We start from the raw sequence: 20,707 nt of genomic DNA, 5'->3' as shown, positions 1-20,707 counted from the left end.
CACTTTGTCAATCCCACTATCTACACATAACTTTACGATTTCTTTCTTTTTGCTCTTCTTTTTTTTTTCAAGTTGATTTTCCTGTCAATCCATTCCAGAGCTCTTGAGAATCCTAGTCTTGTAGTAAACATATTTATCTACATCTTTCTCATTCAATGTTTCCTTAAACGTCTTACACTAACAAAACCAAGTTGGGGCATAGCTTCCCCTGAAGACCTGTTAGGTACTGACTGTTTATACTCATATACGCTGGTTCTGTTACCCCAGAGAGGAAAAGGCACTTTGGAAATCTCTTATCTCATCATTGCTAACTCCAGACATATTTCTTTTTCTCTTGAGTGCAAAATCTTTCCTCATTTAATGTGTAATATTTGGTACCACTCTTCTTTGCCTCTGTCAGCCATTGACCTTCTTCTGGTCATTTCCCCCTGTTGTTGAACATTTGATAAAATGACTCATAATTTTTCCTTTTCAACACAATACTTGTCATTATCATAGGGAACTTCAATTTTTTCATGAACAACCAATAAGATGCTCAAAAACATTACCATAATTGAAAGTTCTAGAACAATGATATTTTCTGACAATTACCCATAAGCTTATGGAATTTTGAAGCAATTATTACGTACAAAGAGAGTCAATCTCCTTTTTCTTTAATATACCCTAACAGAGTGCTTTAGTCAGCATCGTAAAACTGCTCGGCAGTTGGACTGTGTTGTGTAAAGTACAGCACACTTAACAGAGAATAAGCTTTACTAAGGTAGCCATCTATATGTACATATAGAAGAAACAAAAGGATCAATATAGGATAATATGACACATGGCCTAAAAAAAAGAACCATACACAGTATTCAAAAAACTATTATGTATGAATGTATATCAAAAACCACAAATAATTACCTCGTGCATGTGTACTCTTCTTGATATCTCTTGGCGGAGCAGAGGGAATTGGTGGGCTAAGGGAAGTAGATCTGTCTCAGGCCATTTGGATTCTCCTCCTCATCACCCAGGGCTGCCATCTGCTGACCTCTTCTGTATCCCACTCTTTTTATGTCCCATATTAGATCAGAGCCAAGGTTATTAATTTCAATAGAAAATTCTAGAACTTCCTTGATAGCACTCCCTTACATTCAGAGGCTTTGGAGGCTTTATCTGCGGTATTTCTATAACCTGTAGATACTTCATTGTCTGCACAATTCTAGGATTTAAGAAGATTTACTCTTCTTCTAAAAGCTCTGAAAAATGCCAATTTCAAACACTTAGTGCCTGGGAATGGCCTTTCTGCACGCTCTTTGCTCTGTGCCTTCTGACTCTTTTGGGGCCCTTATGAGCTGTGCTGTGGCTCTAAGAGGCCAGCTTATTAAGCTTATTGGCAGGAATATGGCAGTTCGGTCCATTTCTGCTCAACAAAGCCTATAGAACTTCCTGGTGGTTGAATCTAAACTCACAAAGAATCCCTCTCTGCACAGAAAAGTGGAGTCCCGATTATTTGATTGCAACACCTGATACTGCTTCCAACCTCAGTTACCAGGGTTGTATTGCTTAGCTGTTTGTGCTCATTTTCTGCAGGCTAAAAGCAGAAATGACTTCTGTGAAAAATACATGCATGCATACATACATACATACATACATACATACCAGAGTCTTAGAGTCATATTTTCCTGGATGATTTGGAAGAGAAAAACTTGACTTCTGAGTTATGTGCCTGTATAAATCACTAAAGTATTCTTTCAACATTTGCATGCTTTTTAAAAAATCAACTATACATCTATTTTTTAAAAAAGAATATGGTTCAGTCAACATAGGTCCATTAAAATATTTTACCTTTCCAGTGAGTTTGAGCCAGACCTTCAAATTTGTTCACAGAGAACTAGTAATATATAGAGTACGAATGGGACCAGTGTATTTCAAAGTATTGTCTGGGTCCCTCTTCATCAGATAGTTTTAGGGCCCCACTCCTGATCCACTGATAAATGCTGTGGAGTTAGGCCTGGGAATCTGCATTTCCAGGGTGCTAAACAGGTGGTCCTTATGCATAAAGTTGAAAATCAACTGTGCACATGAAAGTTGCATTAGCAGTTTGACCTTGGCTGTACATCAGCATTATCTGCAGAGCTTTTTAAAAAATAAAAATGCCTGTTCTCCATCCCAAACCTATATTGACTCAGACTCTTTGGAGCTAAAACTTTCCAAATGCTTCTGATAGACAGCTAGAGTAAAGAAGGTCTATATTAGGCAGGTATAGATTTCATTGATTAACGATAACAGCTCCCACTTATTAAATACTTGCTAAACAAAGTATATGTTAACATATTTAATTCTAGCAATGACACTATGAGATTGGTAATATTTTTAAGCATTTATTATCATTACCATTTTTCAACAGCTTAGAGATCCTAAAGAAGTCACATAACGAGGAAGTTGTAGGACTGAGATTAGAACCAATTCTGTCTGACTCTATGTGCTGACCTGTTTTTTTTCACTGTCACGCATGACCATTGCCTTTTTCTATCAGCTTTCTACAGCTACCATATTAAATGTGTGTACAGATTTTCTTTCCTTATTTTGCTTTTCTCCTTTTTGGTTTCAACAGTAGCACAACCTTTTTATGTTTCTGCTCTTTATTTTTCTCTTTGTAATTGTTGATGTAAAATTAATTCTCCAAGACACCTAACTTATATACTGCTTGTGCACGGAACATTTTATAAGGAAAAGAGGCTTACTATAATGTCTTATGGCTTAGCTTGTCACCGGAGAAATAGAGTCTTCACCTGCAACAGGATTCCTTCTTTGATTATTATTCCTAGCCTAGTGTATCAGTCAGGGTGCTCCACATGTGTGCTCTTTTAAGAAGCTTTCTCAAACTGTGTCTTACTGTTATCTTATGTTACTGGAATGATAAAGTTGGACTGTTGTACCAAATTGAGTTTCCAAAAGAAAGAGGTGGTGCCTCATTTCTGCATGCCCAAGCCTGACACACGGAAGGCCTTTAGGACAGTGTATTGAGAAGCAAATTGCTCTCTGCACTGCACCATCCTCTACCATGTTTATGTGTACATCTGACACTTCATAAAGTCTTAACTCCCTTATTTGTAACAGAAGAATAATAATGTCTACCTCTTAGGCTTGCTGGGAATTAATGTATACAAATCATGTGGTGCTGTTATATATACATAAAGAGTAGCAATTACAGTATATAATAAAACGGACATTGATCCACTTATTCTCTGCTTGCCTACTGTATATTCCAAATACTATGCTAGATTCTAGTGATATAGAAATGATGAACAATAGAGAACTCGTAAGACTTGGTATGTGACACTGATATAAGAAAAATACACAATTTTTAATAAATTATATGTATGGAAAGAGAGGAAGAGAAGAGTGATTTAAATTATATAATAATATTAGATAAGCTTATTGAGGCAGGGCAGGGAGAAAGGGAGTACTGTGCAGAGTCACAGTAGCCTTCCTGAGAAAGCCAAACTTGATCTTCCTCTTTTACTGGGTGAATTAGAAGGCATCATTAAGTCCCAGATAGAAAGGAGTGAAGAAGGATTTAGAAAATACAAATAATTAGTGGAGAGAATGAAAAGTGAGTTGACGAAAAAATATAATAGAATTCCCAGGCAGTACTGAGGTATCAGTTCATGAGGAACATGAATTTAGTGTTCATGCTTTTTTAATTGCATGGTTTCTTCAAGAAGGATTCAAGAAACTAGAAAAGAAGTTGTTCAGATAGGTTTATTAAGGTTTGCAAATTGGTCTGGCGAGTGGTAAGGGAGATTAGGGTACTAATAAAAGGGTGATTAAAATTACTATGTGTTCTATATTAAACACAGATGAAATTGGCAACAGAAGATGATTTATAAGAAGAAAAGAGAGACCCATTGTCTTGAAGTCCTGATGAGACCAGAAGACTTGTAGTGGAAGTAAATGAGTAGATAATCTGAAGTCAGGAAGTCATTATTCAAGAGCGAGTTGTTAGAATTAGTGACTTCACAATTGAAGCAGTTTGAGGAAATACAAAACAAGACTGTGACCATGGAATTTGAGTGGCTGAGGTAGAGAGATGAAGCATATCACTGAGGATCTGGAGATCGTGGAGATCCGAATACTAAAGTCTCTATCTGGACTTGCACAGTGAACCTTATCACAGTCATTAAATAGCGAGAAGAAATAATCAGGAGGTTAACAACAACAATGGAGGAGACAAAAAGTGAGATCACCCAGGAGCAGAGTTGGGTAGTATGGAGAAGGAACAAAGGCCTGGAAAACACCAACACCACTTGAGGTTAGTAGGTTATGAAAGTATAAACATCTTCCAAGTGACAGTTCTGTAGAGAGTGTGTTGTCCTCAGGGGTAGCCAATTTTCAGTTAGGAAAAGAAAGATGAGATAATATTTTTAAAAGATTCAGAACATAAAGGAATATTTTGATCATGTAGTCCTATTGGCTCAGGAAAAGGAGGACATTAAAGGAAAAGTGGCTCAGAGAAGACGTACATACCTTTATGCAGCTTTCTGTATGAAAAAAAAAAAAGTAGATGGTTCTGGTCAAGATGGTGGAATAGGTAAACTCTGTGCTTGCCTCCTCTCGTGACCACATCAAAATTACAGCTAAACTCCAGATGGTTCTCAACCATCATTGAGAACCACCTGAAGTCTAGACAAACAGAAGTCCTACAACTAAGGATATATAAAAGATACCACGTCAACACTGGTAAGAAGGGCCGAGATGCAGAAGGAGCTGGTCCCACACCCATGTGGGCCAGTTTAAAATTAGGAGAGATTATCTCAGCTGCAGAGGTCGCCCTTGAGGAGAGAGGGGTCCCTAAACCACACCAGGCTCCCCAATCCATGGTTCCAGTGCTGGGAAAAGAAGTCGCCATAATTTCTGACTCTGAAAACCAGTGTAGATTGTGGCTGAGTGAGACGAAAGGCTGCTGGAGTCCCAGGAGTTCCTCTGAATGGGCCCATTTGAAAACTTACCCACTGATGGACATACTCACTCTGAGCTCCTGTGCTGGGGTAGCAGCTTGAACAGCACCAGGGACATACAGAGAGGAACTGAATTGTCTGGCTCCAGGGTGAGGGCTAAAGGGGCAGCTTTCTCCCAGACAGAAATGCTGGCAGAAGCAATTGTTCCTTTGTTGAGCCCTCCCCGCAATGCAGCATGGAAACGCAGGCAGGTGCCATATCTGAGTCATCATCAACCTGGCTAACACCATTTGCCCTGCCCTGGTGATTCCCTGAGATGCCTTTTCACCAAGCTTCCAGGCCCAGCCAAGCTGCTTTCAATATCTTTTCCATTTAAACAGCCTATGGCTCATGCTGAGGCCTTTCCGATAATCTCTCAAAGGTTCACAAGCTCCAAACAAAAAACACCTGGCCTCAGCATGCTTCATACCTCTTACTAAGCAGTCCTAAGCCTGACACTAGCAGCAGCTGGCCTCATTTCACAGCTTAGCCTTTCGCAGGCACCTCCAAGTTCCCGACAAGTGACAACCATCTGTAGATCACTTTATAGTTCATACCAAGTGGCTCTATGCAGAGCACAGGCAGCAACTGATCTTGGCCTGCAACAGAGCCCTTCGCAAGAGGCCCTAGAACCAACACACTCAGTGTTCAGATTCGGACTGCACTTAGAGAACCATCCAACCATCTCCACAAACAACACACCCAAAGGGCAAACTTAGCAGGCACCAGAGTCTCACTAAAATGAATACTGCTCAGTAGAATCAGCCCTCGCACAACAGCTCCTTCACTGTAGTTACAGCCAGTCCTCACAATCAATTAGCCCGAGGGTCAATCTTTCCCATTGACATGCAAACAGTGACCAAGACACAGCCCATACAAGGGACACATCTAGAACACTCAGGTGACCAGGAACACTGCACCACTGGGCTCTACAAGACACATACTATATAAGGTCACCCTACTAAGACTGGGAGATGTAGCAGCTCTGCCTGATACATAGAAACAAACAGAAGGAGGCAGCCAAAATGGAGATACAAAGAAACATGTCCCAAATGAAAGAACAAAACAAGCTTCAGAAAAAGAACTAAATAAAATGCAGACAAGAAATCTACCAGAGCAGAGTCCAAAACACTGGTTATAAGGTTGTTCAATGAGCTCAGTGAGAATTTCAACAAAGACATAAGAAACATAAAAATGGAAATAGAAAACATAAAAGAGAACTAGACAGAAATGAAGAATATAACAACTGAAATAAAGAACACATTAAAGTGAATCAATAGTAGATTAGATGGAGCAGAGGGTCAAATCAGTGATTTGGAAGAGAAGGTAGCAGTAAACACCCAATCAGAACAGCAAAAAGTAAAAAGAATCCAAAACAATGAGGGTAATTTAAGGGACCTCTGGGACAACATCAAACATATCAACATCCGGATCATAGGGGTACCAGAAGGAGGAGAGAGTAAGGAATTGAAAACCTATTTAAGGAAGTAATGATGGAAAACTTTCCTAAGCTGGTGAAGGAAATAGACATAGAAGCCCAGGAAGCGCAGAGAGTCCCAAACAAGATGAACCCAAAGAGGTTCACACTTAAATGCATCGTAATTAAAATACCAAAGGTTAAAGACAAAGAGAATCTTAAAAGCAGCAAGAGAAAAGCAGTTATTTAGCTACAAGGGAGCTCCCATATGACTGTCAGTTGATTTCTCAACAGAAACTTTGCAAGCTAGAAGGGATTGGCACAAAAAAGTGTAGAAAAACAAAGACCTACAACCAAGATTACTTTACCAGCAAAGCTATCACTTAGAATTGAAGGACAGATAAAGAACATCCTGGACAAAAAAAAAAAAAAAAGCCTAAAGGAGTTCATCACCACGAAACCAGTAACAAGAAATGTTAAAGGGACTTCTTTAAGAAGAAGAAGGAAAAAAAGATTAAAAATATGAATAATAAAATAGCAATAACTATACACCTATCAACAATGACTTTAAATGTAAGTAGATTAAATGCTTCAACCAAAAGACTTAGGGCGGCTAAATGGATAAGAAAACAAGACCCATATATGTGCTGCTGCTTATAAGAGACTTACTTCAAATCAAAAGACACACACAGACTGAAAGTAATGAAAAAAGATATTTCGTAAAAATGGAAACAAACAAACAAAGTTGGGGTAGCAATATTTATACCAGACAAAACAGACTTTAAAAAAAGTCTATAATGAGACAAAGAAGGACCCGGTAATCCCATTTCTAGGTAGTTATGCAAAAAACAAAAACAAAACACTACTCCAAAGGCACATATGCATCCATATGTTCATTTCAGCATGATTTACAATAGCCAAGATATGGAGGCAACCTAGGTGTCTATCAATGGGTGAATGGACAAAGAAGAGGTGGTACATATATACAATAGAATATTGCTCAGCCATACAAGGAATGAAATCTTGCTATCTCCAATAATATGGATGAACCTACAGCAGCAGTCCCCAACCTTTTTGGCACCAGGGACATGTGCTCCAATGAGAATCTAATGCCTGATGATCTGAGGTAGAGCTGAGGTGGTGATGCTAGTGCTGGGGTGCAGCTGCAAATACAGATGAAGCTTCATTCACTCTCCTGCCACTCACCTCCTACTGTGCAGCCCAGCTCCTGACAGGCCATAGACTGTGGCCAAACTATGGCCTAGGGGTTGGGAACACCTGACCTATAGGATATTGTGCTGAGTGGAGAAAGCGAGACAGAAAAAGACAAAAGTCTTTTTTGTCTGGAATCTAGAAAACAGGATAAATGAACAAACAAAACAGAAACAAGCTCATATATACAGAAAACAGAGAACATTTCGATGATTGCCAAATAGGGCAGGTTAGGTGGGATGGATGAAGAGGTGTAAGGAATTAAGAGATACAAATTAGTAGTTACAAAATAGTTATGGGTATGCAGAGTACAGCATGAGGAATATAGTCAGTAATATTTTAATAACTATTTTAGTGTCGAGTGGGTACCAGATTTATCAGGTGATCATTTCATAAGTTATATAAATGTCTAATCACTATGTTATACACCTGAAACTAATATAAACGTGTATGTCAACTGTGATTGAAATACATATATAAAACAATGCTATACGAAAAAATAGGAAAAGGAGAAAAAGTAGATGAAAGATACTTAGACTAGACAAAAACAGCAAAGTTAGGAATGGAGGTATCACCCTATTTGTGCCTTGTAAAATTTGTACCTTGTTCAACCGAACCAAATTCAACTGCAGCCTCAACTGAAAGCCTAAAGTTTGGGGCTTAGGTCCAAGCAATTATTTTCACATTGTCTGCCACTTACTTACTCAACAAATATTTATTGAGTGCCTACTATAAGCCAGGCCATGTTATAGGTGAATGGAATGCATCAGTGAACTGAACAGGCAAAGAACCCTGCTCTTATGGTTTTTATATTCAAGAGGGTTAAGACAGAAAATAAACAAACAGTAAGTAGATATACATAACAAATAAGAACATAGCATAGTATGTTAGAAAGTCATGAGTTCAATAGAAATGAAAAATGTAGAATATATAAGGCATGGTCGTGTGTGACAAGAAGAGTGAGTCAAAATGACATATGACAGGGTGGTCAGGTTAGGACTCAATGAGATAGTGATATTTGAACAAAGCTTGAAGGAGATAATGGAATTAGCCATGTGGATACCGGAGAGAGGGAATAGCCAGTACAAAGACACTAAAGCAGGCATGTTCCTGGTTTTATATAAGAAATAGCCAAAAACCATTGTGGTTAAAACAGAGTGAGTAAGAAAGACATCAGAAGATCATTACTTCTCAAACTTTAATGTGCATACAAATTATCTGGAGATCTTGTTAAATGCAGAATCAGATTTAGTAAGTCTGGCATGACAACTGAGATTCTGGATTTCTAACATGCTTCCAGATAATAAAGATGCTTCAGACCCATGGCGCATGCTTTGAGAAGCAAGGATTTAGATGACTCTTACTTTGGAAGAGTGAAAATAATTAAATTATGAAAGTATAATATTATCGTGGCATGGTATTAAGAACTCACTTGAGGACTGTAGCCATGAATAAACACAGTGTAGCTATGTGTTTATTCATAGAAAACACATAACTATACTGTGTTTATTCAACCATATTCAGCTGTATAGAGACAAGCATGGAGTTGGCAAAGAGTTGGATTTAACCAAGGTTATAGTTTGCCATGAGGAAGACAAAAGAATCTAATGGAATCAAGCATGGACATGAAGAAGTAGTATAATGATTGACCATGGGATTCAATATGGGTAATAACATGGCTGGAGTAGCAAGGGGAAAGTTAGACAGGCCTTGTGGCCTTTCACAGTTAACAGGGCAGTGGTCTTACACCATGGTTGCTGAAACTGTGATCCCACCCTTCATCAGGTCATTGGTGAATGTGATAGGTAGTTTCAACAGTTTAATGGAGAAATAGTAATTTCGAGGCAACTGGCAGTAAAGTGTCAATGATGTCAGAAAGTTTGAAGTGTTGCTCGATGGTTGCTGTTAACACACACACACAATAATATGCTATACTGTTAGGGAATAGAAATTTAAGATTTAAGAAGTGCTCGTTGTATTGTCTTTTTATTGTAGCCCTGATCACCACTGTTTGAGTATCTGCTGTTCACAGGCCTGAATTGCTTTATTAATGTGTAATTACCATTGTGGCTACAAGTAAACCCATCACCAACTCTTTAAAACTTATTTTACTCACCATTACAAAAACTTCCTCCAGACTCAAAAGAAAAACCCCAAACGCTTCTGAGTCATAAGCAATCACACAGAACTCTTCTCTCCTTTACCTTAGACCTTGGTTTGCTGCTTCTATTCTACCTTATTTTCTGGATCCAATACTTGTAACCATACTGATTTTGATCTTGGCCTCTAATTTTTAGAGATTGAGAGTTTTTCCTAATTCTCCACTCATCTCTAGCATCTAGACCTTTTCATTGCAGATTTTCTGGGTTAGCTGCTCCCTGGCCTTATTATGTTGTTTTTAATTAGAAGCCCAGGAGTCAAATACTGACCTCTCCTTCCTCACTTTTATTTTCCCCAACATCGCTAAACGATGCTGTAAATTTCCATTGCTCTATTCCTTCTTCCTTCTTCTCTCCCTTCTTATCTCTGTTTCCTTTTCCATAATGCATACTACTCTTTCTCATACAAAAAAAAAAATCTCATTTTATCTATAGTTTATGATTCCTTTTTTTCTCTTGAAGAACTAATCAATGGCAACATGAGTCTATAATCTTGGGGTCTTTGTTTTATCCAGGCTTATTTATTTGTTTATTTTGAGTGTCTGCAGGAAACAATTCCCCATGATGAAAAGGAAATGGGCAGAGGTGATACTGTGTGTGCATGTTTTCTCCAGTTGTCTTCATATTTGGACCAAAGCCTGAGGTTTTAGGATGCCTGGTCTCCAGATAGTCAAGCTTTACTGTAATAAGCAAATTGTACATAGAGATTAACGCTAATAGCTACAATGGGAAATAACATTAACTCTGCAATTAAGACAAAAACTTTATATACACAAGGAAATGGAAGGGTTCTTTAGGGAATCATAACCATTTTTAGAGCTGGATGGCACTGAGAGATCTTTCAGATAAATTCTGAGATGAGAAAAATTAAATATTTTCTTATCAATATAGGGTATCACCTCCACGACTCGGAGGCATTTTACTACAAGCTATATTGGAATGATAGAGATGAAATATTCATTAATTCACATGTGTCTGTTGAATGGCTTTAAAACAACATTTACATCTCTCTGCTTTATTTCCACAACACTTTGTTCACATCTTTATTATTTTGCTTCTTATTCCAGGCATATTTGGAGGTAAAAGAAATAAGACTCAGGGAATAAGGTTTTCCTCTGAAAAGTTAGAATAGTTAAATAACACATAATTTGGGGAGACATGCCTCCCTGAAACAGTTAGTTATAGTTTAATCAGCAATAATAAGCTGTATAAAGAAAACATTGATGACAGGAAGACATTTAACTTTGGGTGGTGAAGACACAATGAAATAGACATATAATGTATTATTGAACTGTACATTTTAAATCTGTATAATTTCATTAACCAATGTCACCCTAATAAATTTAATAATAAAAAGATAGCATAAAAAGAAAACATTTTTAAAATATGTTGTTCCCCAAAACTATTTAAACAACATAGCACAAAAGTTATAAGTGTCAACTTTAGAACTAAACTGGGTTCACATCTTGATTCTTTCATTTCAGCAAATTATTTAAACTTTCTATGTCTCTCCCTACTTGTAAAGTGAGAATGATATCTCCTGCCTCAAAAGCTTGTGATGAGGATTAAATGAGTAACTATGTAATCCATAGTTACTCATTTAATCCTGATAATTCAAAAGGAGAGTGAGTTGGAAAGGGAATATGAACATTCTGACCATAGCAAAAGAACGTTTTCAATGATTTATTCATTAGTGTTTAGGATTTAGTCATTGTTTCTTTGTTTGAGAGATTGATTGTTTCCCCTGACTGTACTGATAATTATCCAGTTTCTGAACCTACAGGGTGACAAACAGACTCTGGGTCATAGCAAGTCGTCCCATACAAACCTGTGAGTCTACTTGCCTGCTGACCTTGTCCATGCTAAAATTCTTCCATTTAACACACACACACTCACACTACACTGTGTTTCTTATTCACTTATCTGACTTCTACGTTAGATTCTGAGCTTCCCAGGACAGAGACTAAACTTATTTATGTTGGCGTCACCATTGGACAGGCGTACTATCCTTATATTTGAATAGAATTTGAATGCTGTGCAGGGATAGAAACATCTTGTAGGCAGGGTTTATATCTTATTAATATTTTCAGTGCTGGTTTGTAGTGTAATGCCCAGTTTACAGAGGACACTAAGTGCATGTTGGTTGAAACTAAGTAAATAAATGTTGAGGTTTTTTTAATGATAAATCTAGACAAATTTTAAGATTTAGTTATATTCAGTTGTGTTCAGTTGATAAGGGCTCTTTGGCACAAGAATTATAGAAAGAAACTAGATTAATCTTTTTTAAATAAAATAAAAAACATTCACAGATATCAATCATTTCATTTAAAAATTAAAAATATCAAAGTAAATATGTTTTTATGACATTTTTAAAAATAAAGTTTCTCATTCTTTCCCTTGTTTCTATTATAATAAAATGGCTTTTACATGTCAATGATTCCTCATGAAAATAAAAATAGGGGTTAATAAAGTGACATTTTACAAACTTTAAGTCAAGCAAACATCCTGAAGTAAGTTTTCCTTGTCTTATATTTTCAATGCAGAAATGTATTTTTGAAAAGGCAGAAAGCATAGGGAGAGAAGAGAGCTCTTTTCTAAAGTAATAGGTTTTATTACTCTGATAGCTCCCACCTCAAAATCTTCCACCTCAAGTTCTATTTCTAATGCAGAACTTAGGAATGTCATCAATGTCATGTTTTGGAACTCATCATTCTTTTTTTATGCACTATCTGGTAAAGACTGATGCCAACTCTGGTCAAGAACTGAACATATTTAAGAATCTCAGTGAACACCAGTTTTAATATGAACCACTGGGATGGATGTTTGAGAGGTTCAAAATGACCATTCAAAGGTTATGATTAAGAACAGATGGATTTCTTTCTTGAGCTTTGATTAGGTTTTAGAAGGTATGATGAAAGCAAGACCAAACTTCAGCCTTGCGCTTGCTGTGTGTCATTTGCTGGGCTGTGATGTCCAAGAAATTCCTGAGACACATGTAATATGAACTTGTATTTAGAATCTATGCCACAGTGCATTCTCCTTTAGTTTATGATGGCTCTGAAGCAGTTGTCATTGGTGAATAAAAAAGTATTAAAGACAGGGAAAAGCAAAACAATATACTATATAAAATAACTTGACTTGTATTCTCATATTCAGTTACTTTATTCTAAACCTTTGAAATAAGAAAAAAAGAGAATAAATCAGACAGAACTGGAATGATTTTTTGCAGCCAATTATAACTGAGAAGAATGTTATTCATATTTTGTAATTTGTAAGCATGAATTTTCTCGCAAATTTTACCACATAATTTTTAGAGACACATGATTCCGAATGAAGGATACTGTGATGGAATACTGGTCCCTCCAAGGATGTTCATATCTTCATTTTTGAAACCAGTTACCTTACATGGAAAAAGAGACTTTGCAGATGTGATTAAGTTAAGGATCTTGAGATGGAGAGACTATCCTGGAATATCCAGGTGGGTCCAATGTAATTACAAGTGTACTTATACACTTGTAATTACATTGGAGAGAGGAGAACAGGAGAGTCAGAGAAGCAAAGATGACAACAAAAGCTGAGATCTGAATGATATAACCATGAGCCTGTGGAAGCAGGAAAAGGCAATAAGAGATTCTCCCCTAGTGCCTGTGGAAGGAATGCAATTCTAACATCTTGATATTAGCCACCTAAGACCTATTTCAGGTTTCTGACTTCCAGAAGTGTAAATAATGAATTTGTGTTATTTTAGGCCACCAATATGTTATAGCAGCAATAGGAAACTAACATAGATATTATAATTAAAATTTATTTTTTGGTGAAAATGTTTCCAGGTTGAAAAGACCCAGGCCATCCAGACAAAATTGGAATGCTGAAGTGATCACACTGATATAATGAGCAACACAGGACAGTTCTAAAATCAAAGTTCACAAGAAACTAGAGAAGGTGCTAAGGACACACAGTCTCCTAAATGTAGTTCAAGGGGCATGTGTGAGAAAAGGGACATTAAATTTCAAAATTCACCCAAGTTTGTGACACTTGGCAACAATGCATATACAAAATTTTTTGAGCAGAGAAAATTACTATCATCTAGTGTCTTTGACTTTGTATCATATAATTTAACTCACAAAAAGACATTTCATATCTACCATTTGATTATTGCTCATCAATTTTCATCTTGATTGATTTGTCTCAAACAATGTATTCTCACTTTATTCTAAAATTACTATTTCCTGGTTTGACAAGTGTTCAAAATAAGCACATAAATTGAGCAAAATTATGTGATTGGGATTCAACAGGTGAAATATCTCAGGGAAAACAACACAAAAGATCTCAAATTTTATTTTTAAAGAAACATAGATGAATATACCCAAATTATAATATATTAACCTGATCCTATGTCTTTTGTTACTGACTTTTTAGATTTAAGCATATTGAGTTTTTTGGTTTTGGGGGTTTTTTTGCCTTTTTCTATGTAAAATACACTGGTTAAAATCACACCTTTGAGTCAGTCAACCTTGGGTTAACAACCCAGCTCTTCCACCTACCAATACCTTGCTTATCTGCCCTTAAAGTTACTTAACATCTCTATGCTTTAGTTTCATCTATAAAGTAGTGATAATAGTGGTATCCAGCTCATTGGGCTGTTGAAAAGATTTAACAGAAAAAAAATATGTAAAATATTCAGTAGAGTTTAACATAAAGTTCAATTAAAAGTAGATACTATTAGCTTTATTATTATTAGCTATTTCATTAAAATCAAGAGGGCTAAATCACTAATGATTATTCACTATATTCTAGTAATAAATTAGTAAACAAAATTTCTATAACACGTTTTGTCAAAGGAACTTAAATTATAAATTGAGTTTTACGATACCAAGGTCTGCTATATATTCTTGGTTCTTAATCTAATTACCCGACCAGGTGCGAATTAAAACAAAACAAAACAATATTTAGAGTGTCTCAATGTTTTTATCTTTGGAAACCACGTTTTGTTTGTTTGTTTGTTTGTTTGTTTGTAGTTGAAACATGTTTTCTTTCTATCCTTTTATCACAGTTATTTGGTGATTTGCCAATATGAACTGCATAAAGAATCCACCAGATAGGCTTATTCCTGCCTGGTCTTCAGTTTAATGCCCCATATTTTATACTTTTATTTTAATACTTTTAATAATATTTAAAGGTTGCTCTCCCCAATTAAACTATTTGCTGCATAAGAGAAGACATTGGTCTTTTATATCTTGAAATATCCTGTGTGTATTAAGTGCTCCAAAATGCTATATGATTAAATGAATGAGAATTATTTAAAAATTAGTTACTCTATTTTGAGCCCTATCTGCACTTAATTCCTGAATGGTAAATCTATGATTTGTACTTTCAGAACTAAATCAAAAATAGATTCTGCATTTTCTGTGACTTTTCAGTAAAGGATCTGTCAGGGGACTGACCATTGTCTGGGGGCTAGACTAACGTACCACTTATTGCAGGTAATATAGAAAAATTAACTGTGAATTTAAACAAATAAAAAAGCTCAGGAATTCTGATTTAATTTCTCTTATTAGGCAACTGTATATATTAAGACTATAAGCAACCAATATTTTAAGAATCTCCACTATAAAAATAAATTAATAGGTTTTTCAGCAGAGTTTATTTTATCCTTATTCTCAAATACCTTGCCCTCTATCATCCCACTAATCCTGACAGTCCAGATTTTTTAAAACGAATTTATTTATTTAAATTAGTTTCAAGTATACAGTACACTGGTTAGACATCTGTATTGTTCATAAAACGATTCCCCAAATTGCTCCCTCCCTTCCCTGGCCCTCCACTTAGCCATCATATTAATGCTAACTGCATTCCCTCCGCCATGCTCCCCATCCCCATGCCCAACTATCAACAACAATTTGTACTTCTTTAATCCTCCACTCTGTTTTCCCAGGCCCCAACCCTCTCTTCTCTGTCTATCACCAAATTGTCCCCTATATTTTTGAGTCTGTTTTTGATTAGTTTGTTCTTTTCGTTCCTTAGATACCGCACATAAGTGAAATCATATGGTATTTATCTTTCTCTGTCTGACTTATTTCACTCAGCATAATAACCTCTAGGTCCATCCATGTCATTGCAAATGGAAGAATTTCATTTTTTTAATGGCTGAGTAATATTCCATTGTATACTGACAGCCCAGAGTTGCTGTCCATCAATCTGAATGGTGATACTCTTGCTTGGCAGAGCATAAATCATATCGTAAACCCAATAGACTTTCAATAAGCAACCCAAAGAACAAACGGATACATATTCAGTAATTACACTGTAAAATTGTTGAGCTATAGTGTTCCAATGACATTATTAATGTAAGTAAATTTGTAAATATTATAAAGAAAATTAACCAAAAAATACTTTCAGAGTTTACTATCTAATGCCTTTTAAAACAGTCATAAAAAGGCTATGTGCACTAATTTATCTTTACGTAATTTTGCAAAAAGCACTGGAGCCAATAATGTTTTTTCTTCTAAATAGAGTCATCAATTACCAATAAGTCTGTTTTATTTAACTACCTTATCTGTAAATTGATGTTTTCGAGAATCAGCAAGCATGCAGCAAACTTGCTAAACAGATAAAAACTAGAAAGTGAAAATTTTTGCGTAAATATCTTTATTTTGATGCAGATAAGAAAGAAACTATGATTGCTAAGGGCAAAATACATATAACTGCATGTGGTTGAATGTATAATAGACCTGAACAACACCAGCTATTTAAGTAACAACTTTGAAAATATATTAAAAAGCAGCAAAAATAAAAAATAAAACTACTTTCCTCTTTGAAAAACTACCTAAATCACACTTTTCTTATAAAAACTGGAGAGAATGTGCTGCCAACTAAAATGAAAGCTTTGTTTCTTCTCTTTCACATATGGGCTCTCAATTGATATATACAAAATTTTGGAAAACAAAGCATAAGAATGTCAAAATTACCAGGTTGATTTTGTTCTTGAAAACAGTGTTTTTCTACTTTTTGTATAGTCTGCCAAGCTGATCATACTTTGGCACATATAACGCACCTCTTTTGAATCAGTCTCATGAAGCTGGTCAATGTCTCTAGCAGCCACTGTCACCTGGTAATATACATCGGAGGTTTTTATTATTGCTATTAATCAGTGAAGTGAACTGACATTTAGAATGTGCATATAACAGGCCTGGTGACTTTCTCCCTATAATGAAAATATTCTGAAGCTATTTGGAAGATGTTCGAGGAGGACCCTGGTTTGTTGAAAGAGTAAAAGATTTGTAATAAAAATGCCTTCATTGTTTCATTTATTAATTCAGAGGTTGATGAACTTTTTCTGTAAAGGAACAGATAATAAATTATTTCTTTTACTTTCAAGGTCGTGTATGTCCTCCTCCTGTTCTTCCTTTTCCTTATCCTTCTCTGTCTGTCTCTCTCTCTCTCTAATATTTTAAAATTTAAAACTTTAGCTTGCAGACTAAATCAGACTGACAGTTGTCATTTTCTAAAACCTGAATTAATTCATTCAATAAGTATTTTTAAGCAATATGCCACTGCCTTCTTAAAACTTACAGTCTGCTAGCAGAAACTGATGAATTTTTTAAAAAGTAGTTATACCATAGTGTATCTAGTGCCATGATGTAGTTTAGCTTGCTATACTTAACACAGACTTCAAAGATGAGCCAATTTATAGGGAGAGAAAACAACCTGTAAAAAGACCCTAAAGAGAGTGTTTGGTATAATTGAAGAATCAAAAAATTTTTGAATGGCTTATAATGCTGAGAAGAGAGAGGGGAGGAGGATGAAGAGAAACTCAGAAATAAAACCCGAAAGGCCTTATAAGCCATGTTAAAGAGTTTACTCTTGTAGATAATGAGAAAGCATTAAAGCAATTTAATAAAGGATATGAAGTGAGCAAATCTGGATTTTTAAAATATCTTTTTTTTTGGTTGCAAAGGGAGATTGAATTGGAGAAATTCAAAATAGGAGAGAAGTCACTATTTAGGAAGTAGTGGCAGTAAGATATAGAAAAGTAGCTAAATTTGAGTAGCTAAATGTGGAAGGACTAGAGTTGAAATCTCATTTCTAAAAATCATTTCTTTTGGCATTTACAAAACTGAACTAATGATATTTCCTCACTTATTTGTCTGCGAGGCTCATATGACATGATGTATATAAAATAACTTAGCAACTATGAAGTGCTATACACTTTTTTATAAAAGTAACAATGGTCATTGTGGTCATTTAAAGCTATTAAACACAATGGCCTTGATAAAATTATACTTTCAATGCCATACATGGAGGCAAATGGATATTTGCAAACCCTACTTTATTTCTTTACCTTAGATCTGGAGGCTCATAATTTTCTCCAGTATAACTTCCTGGTAATTTTCTTTTTTTTTAAAGCTGATTCTAGATATCAAGCCTCTTGTAGTCTCCCTATATTTACTTTAGAATTGGAAAATTGGAAAATAAATGATCATCTTAAAATGTACCCTAGAATTGCTAGGGAGAGAACTGCCTTTGTTTAGGTTAGAAAAAAAATACCATAAGTGCTTGGTATAGAAGATCTCAAGGGTATTCCAAACATTTCGGAGGAAAGGATGAAATTTCTTTTGGGGGGACCAGAAAAGATTATTTTTCCCTTCAAAGAGGCAAGAGAAAAGAAAGATGAAGAGGAAATAGGGGACAGTGAAGAAAGAAACTTGGGAAGTAAGTGCTGCATGGGGAGAGAGCCAGGAGAGGAACCCACAGGAATACAGAAAAGAGATGTCTAATTTCTTTTTTCTTTTTGTGTTTGTTTGTTTTCCTTTTATTATTTTTTTATTAAAAATTATTTGGGTTACACTGACCGACAAAATCAAATAAGTTTCAAGTATATCATTCAACAGAATGTCACATATATACACACACACACACACACACACACACACACACACACACACACATTGTGTATTCACCACCCAGAATTAGATTTCTTTCTATCACCACATAGTTCACCCCTTTTACCCCTATATACCTCCTCCAACCTGAAATGTCTAATTTCAATCTTAAGAGTGTTTACTGTATAATAGCCAGAGACCGTTTCATCTTTTCCCATTACTCAGATTAGCACTTCAGGAAACTACTTTAGCCATGCCATAGTCATGGATATTTTGTGAAGAGTAAATGTTGTAAATAATTGTTATGGTTGTGGGTAAAAAGTGGCAAGAGAGTTGCATTTTGTAAGACAGTAGCGTGTGGAAGCAGGAGATCTGAGTTATAGAAGAGGTCATAAGAATGTAAAGACTTGAAGTCTAATAGACAATACAAAGAACTCCAAGGAACAGAGGTTTCTCAGCTGACATGACAGTTGCAGGATCATCATGAATGCAGGATGGCTCAGAATGCAAGCCTCGTTTCAGGTGACCAAGATTTAGCTAGAAAGATTTAAATCTTCTATTGATGTGATGTGTTTAAAGATAACCAGTTAATAACACAACTGAATTATGAGAATGTATATTCTCCATACTTTATTTATTGTTAGTAGTATGACCTATTAAATGTCCAGATAAACCTAAAGTTTTCTGTTAGCCATGCCTTATTTTTGGAAATTATCTCTTTTATCACTTTCTTGATATATGAAAATATAAAATATTAGAAATAGATGGAGTGCATTTTATATGATCATTTCAAAACAAAATTACAAATATGAAACAATATTCATATGACTTTTGGGAAGAAGATACTAGTTTATTTACTATATGGATGGAGCAATGAGATGCGTAAAGTATTAAGTTAATGTAACATAGCAATGTTCTAAGAAGTAGTAAACTTCGTAGCTCTTTCTTCGTAGCACTGTAACTACAAACTATCTCTTAGCATGTAGAAAATAGAGCACTGGATTAAATCCCCTTGGTTTAATTATCAGGTCTACCATTAAATAGCGCTGGGAACTTTAATAATTCAATTCACTTCTCTGAGTCTCTGTTTGCTCATCTATACGATGAATTGTTGAATGTAAAAATATTTGAATATCATAGTTCTAAAATTTTGTTTCTTTTATGAATTGCAGTAAGAAGGCCAAAAAATATGCTATGTACTTATACTGTTGTCTTAGTGACAGTCAGAAATTTCTATTAGCATCACAAATTCATAGTAATGTAGATGGAATTACTTATTAAACCATATAACTCTTAAGATCATAAAATATCATAGTCGTAAGGGATCTCTAAGTACATTCTAGCAAACTTCTACTTGGTACAATATGATCACTATATCCTCAAAGTGATCTCTCTTCTAGAACATCTCCCATAAAAGAAAATTCATTAATATATGACGTCTTTGTGCCTATTTCCTATGACTTGTTTGAGACATTCATTTTGATGTCAGTTGCAGTTGATGATAACTGTTAGGAACTTTATTGTAAAACGATAAAAGGCCCCCTCCTTCTCCTTGCTCGTTATTATAGATCCAAAACAAGGGCAGTTTTTTCTCTCTGATTCATCATGTACACTGTTATTTTCCTTACTTTCCCACACCCATCCACACACACAGACAGAAAATATTGTGCACCAGTAAATAGGTCAGTAAGGTCATATAATGTGAACATGGAAGGTGCTGACTTCGATCCATCTCTGCATAACAACGATGACTGGTCAAAGCTAAATTTACACTTTTTAGTTTTTGTCACTTCTAATGCAGTAGTAGATAGAAAACAGGTATAAGCATTTCCATTTTAAGATTAAAAGTATCCCTTGAAACATCATATGCATTTATCTTAAGAAAGACTTGTAAATAGCATATTCTTATCTTTACACAGATGATACCATTTTGAAATGCCCAGCAACCCTTTCTTGAATACACTTTTGCAGGCTCCTGAAAATATTTCAATAATTGTAACTAATAAAAGGCTTGAAGCTCAATACTATCTCTCTCTCTCTCACTAACAGAGAAATAGT

At 35.5% G+C, this 20,707-nt stretch overlaps 1 protein-coding gene across 1 annotated transcript in view; it reads right to left on the bottom strand.

Annotated features, from left to right (window-relative positions):
* The window catches only part of NLGN1 (neuroligin 1), a 957,494-nt gene that overhangs the window by 760,020 nt on the left and 176,767 nt on the right, over window positions 1–20,707 (bottom strand). The window lies entirely within an intron of this gene.

Source organism: Pteropus medius, unplaced genomic scaffold (genome assembly GCF_902729225.1).
Source record: "Pteropus medius unplaced genomic scaffold, Ma_sr-lr_union100, whole genome shotgun sequence".
NCBI lineage: Eukaryota > Metazoa > Chordata > Mammalia > Chiroptera > Pteropodidae > Pteropus > Pteropus medius.
Note: the sequence above shows the minus strand (reverse complement) of the source record. Positions and strands in the feature narration are given on the sequence as shown.